The sequence below is a fragment of the Lontra canadensis genome, unplaced genomic scaffold (assembly GCF_010015895.1).
Source record: "Lontra canadensis isolate GAN:19392208 unplaced genomic scaffold, GSC_riverotter_1.0 scaffold18, whole genome shotgun sequence".
Classification (NCBI taxonomy): domain Eukaryota; kingdom Metazoa; phylum Chordata; class Mammalia; order Carnivora; family Mustelidae; genus Lontra; species Lontra canadensis.
In genome coordinates this window covers 13,074,012-13,077,627 of record NW_022631012.1, presented here as the reverse complement: position 1 = coordinate 13,077,627, position 3,616 = coordinate 13,074,012, and the positions used below count along the sequence as shown (strand labels likewise).

Here is a 3,616-nt window from a genome sequence, read left to right as displayed (position 1 = left end):
TATAAATTGCTAAGACATACTGTAAAGTGAGGGAGACTCTTGTCTAGCAGAATTGTGATCTCTATAGGTCAACTATTGGTTTTTCCTTTCCTTATCTTCAGGGCAGCCAGGAGTCTGAGTAATGTCACATATATCCCATCTGGGGGAGGGGGTTGTAGGATGTCGCCTTCTACTTTGTCCTCAGCTAGCCTTCTCCTCCCTCATCAGGTGGTGCGGGGCGATCTCTGGGCCCGACACAGTGAAGGGTAGGTCATCAACATTTCTCAGTGTAAACCGGAGAGAAGTCTTAAATGAGAAAGGCCAAGGGAGGCGGGACTGGGCTAGAAGACGCCACGTCCCCTAGCAGGGTTAGGCTTTCGGTTTCTTTTTCCCCATCCTGCCGGGGATTTTTCAGGCGTCACTGTCAGCGAAGCTTAAGAAGAGCCCCGAGGTGAGCACGACCGGTATGTGCCCAGACTTGCCCCCTTGGCTCCCTTCCCAACCATCCCCCGATCCCAGAACCTTTGCTGAGGGGCCCTGGCGTCGCCTCTCCCGCCCCTCCCAGCTTCTCCTGCAATAACTCTTCCCGGAACTGGACTGGGGCAGGCCGTGCCAGAGCAGGGGTTAGGGAGAAGTGGGCTTTCCAGGAGATGATGACTCAGTCCCTAGGGTCCTCATTTGCTGTGTGTGGGGCAGGGACAGGTGCAGGCGGAGGGAGGGGCAGCCCCGGGACAAACCTCCAGACAAACAGGCTCCCCCCACCCCAGATTTCAGGTGGGCCCCAGGAGGCAGCAGGAAGCCCGGATGCTGTCCAGCGCGCCCCCGCGCACCGGGTTCTTGCCCCACACCGCAGCTCGGGAGGACGTGTAAACGTTGCTTAAAATAACCCTGAGAGTTCCTGGGGCGCCCTCACTTCTGGGGCAAACTGTTCAAAGGTTCGGCAGCCGCCTTTCGGAAAGCTGATGAGAAGGAAGACTGTTGCTGCTCCACGGTGGTAGCTGGCCTGGCCTGCAATTTTTACTCTACTGCGGTAGCCGGGCGAAATAGTGCCGGGTTGTTTTGCACAGCAGTGTAAGATGTATTTCAGCAAACTGCAGGGCAACTTCTTTGCTAAAGTTTGGCATGACTGGTAAGAGTTTTGTAAAGCCTTAACATAGATAGACTCGTTCCCGGCTCCCAGCCTTTCCCCTTCTTCAGAACAAACAAACAAAAAACCTCAAAACAAAAAAAACGTTAAGTTGATTTCAAGATGTTCCTGCTTGATGGTGTCCGGATTTGGACAGGACATGTTCTTTTTAAACATTAACAGGGGAATGCAATAGAACAAAGGCCAGGGAGGTCTGTTTTTGTTCTAGAGAACAGGAAATGAGTAGGGCGTGGGTTAGTAAGGGCTCTAAAGCCCTCTCCAATTATTTTCATTTGTTGACATTTGAAATTTATTTACGCTATGAGACTTCAGTTCCAGTAGGGAGAGCGCTGTGTCGCGTGTTTCGGACACGGACAAACCTGGATAATCTAAAACTAAGACTGGGCTCTGGTGGGCTTGACCTACTTTAGGTAAGATACTGCAGAGAAGAGGGACAGAATTTTTGGTATTTTCCCTCTAAATAATTTTACAAAAAAGTTTCATTGGGGGCGCCTGGGTGGCTCAGTCCTTAAGCGTCTGCCTTTGGCCGAGGTCATGATCCCAGAGTCCCGGGAGAGCCTTGGGATCGAGCCCCGTATCCGGCTCCCTGCTCAGCGGAGAGCCTGCTTTTCCCCCTCTCCCACTCCCCCTACTTGTGTTCCCTCTCTCGCTGTGTCTCTGTGTCAAATAAATAAAATCTTTAAAAAAAAAAAATGCATTGGGAGAAAATTTGGCTTAACTCCAAAATTACAAAGGAAAAAAAGAAAAGAAAAGCCTCAGGACTGGAGGGGAATTTTGAAGGTTTGCCGTGGAGGAGTTTTCATGGTAACACCTGTCTTTCTTACAGCTTCTAGGATGGACGTCCTGATTAAAATGGCTTTTTCTAACGACTAAACGTTTTCTATTTTCTATTTTTAACTGACATTTGCACTTCTCTTTAACACTGTGTTACTTACTAGCTGGCACCCGCTTTCGAAGGTGAGTCTGCAGCGGTGGGGGGCCCCTTGCGGTCCGGGAGTTGCGCACGACCGCAGTGGGACTCAGGCGGGAGCGTCGTCCCCGCTGTCCGCCGCGCGGGGGGGCCCTGCTGGAAGCCGCGGCGGAAATAGGTTTCGTCTCTGCGGCGCGCTGGAGTCGCGGCTTTGCAGAGGTGGGGACGCATTCGCAGCGCCTACTCATTCCCCTCCCGCAGCACGTAATTTCCCCGAGCTCCACGTGGTCCTTTGCTTACCCCAGGGGGAGTTTCTGGACTGTCGTGGGTGTACTCTTGCAGAGTTTTTTTTAGGTGCGGGGGCGGAGGGTTCTTAAGTCTTATGTCTCTGGTGGGCTGCCTGGAGGAGGCTTCCGGGCTTAGCAGGAGGAGGGTCCCGGAAGCCACCTGGAGCGTCCACCTGTTGATGGGTGCGACGCTGTCCTCCCGTTTCCGAAGTACTCGCAACGCCGGTTTCCCGGAGCTGCAGGTCCCTCGCGGGTGGGTCTCGTTCCCGCCCGCGACCCAGCGGGAAGAGCCGGGGCTGCCCGGGCGTGAGTAGACTGTGAATCCTGTCCGTCTCTCTTCTCTCCACCTGCGCCCCGTGCTGCAGTCACCGGGGCTCCCGGGGTGTAAGGGCACTGGTCCTGATCCCCCTTCCCCTCGCATTCAGAAATGGATTGAGCCGCTTTTAGCCCTTTTGGCCCCCTGGGGAACTTGCCTATGGCAGTCCCGAGTCACCAGGGCTGTCACTTGTTCAATCTCAGGAATGGACTCCGTTTGATTATTTTCTTCCTTGTAGGGCCGCCAAGGCTAATTAAAATCGTGCTTATGGACGGGACTGACTCCTTTCCTTTGATTCAGTGTAATCCTGCCAACATTTATTGAGCTCCTATGGGCCAGGCTGAGTTCTGGGTGCTGGGGACATAGAGATGCATCTGAACTTGATTCCTTACTCCAGAAGCCCGCAGAGTGGTTGGGGAAGATGAGCAAAGTTACTTCCGCGGGTAACTTAGATTCAAGGCAGCCTAGACAGGGGCCAGTGATGGCCAAGAATGAGAGGAAGACCACGTTGGAGAAGTAATGACAGGTAACAAGCAGCGTGCACTCACGCTCATTTTTGCTTTCCTTACTATATACATCAGTGAGGTTAAGAAACTATCATTAGGTTAATGCCCTATTTCTCCTTTATGTTCAGCTCCTGACACTTAACTCTAGGAAGACTTCATAACCCACCACCATATGTTCCCTTCCTCTCTACTTTCATACAGTTGGTGGCTGTCTTTACACTTACCATAAATAACACTCTGTATTGTATTGCTTTTCTTCAAAAACTTTTCAGTTAAGTTGTAATATAATTATCTGTGTTAAAATATATGCCAAGTAAATAGAGAAAGCCCTTAGGAGTCCCCTATTCCCTAAGATAATGGAAGGTTGAAGTTTAATGTTTTTTTCCCAGACATTTTATGCACACAAATACAGACTTTGAAATGCCTATATATATATATATATATATATATATATATATATATATATATATT

General features: G+C 50.8%; 1 protein-coding gene across 5 annotated transcripts in view; it reads left to right on the top strand.

Moving 5' to 3' along the window:
- The first annotated feature begins 351 nt into the window (after positions 1 to 351).
- CFLAR (CASP8 and FADD like apoptosis regulator) overlaps positions 352 to 3,616 on the top strand; it is a 43,874-nt gene continuing 40,609 nt past the window's right edge. For 2 of the 5 annotated variants that reach the window (XM_032860092.1, XM_032860088.1), the window contains exon 1: positions 3,023 to 3,165. The gene's annotated coding sequence lies outside the window, so the exon portion shown is untranslated. Of the gene's footprint in view, positions 444 to 843; positions 1,109 to 1,194; positions 1,537 to 3,022; positions 3,166 to 3,616 lie in introns of those variants that run through there. The other 3 variants (XM_032860093.1, XM_032860091.1, XM_032860087.1) reach the window with 3 other exon arrangements.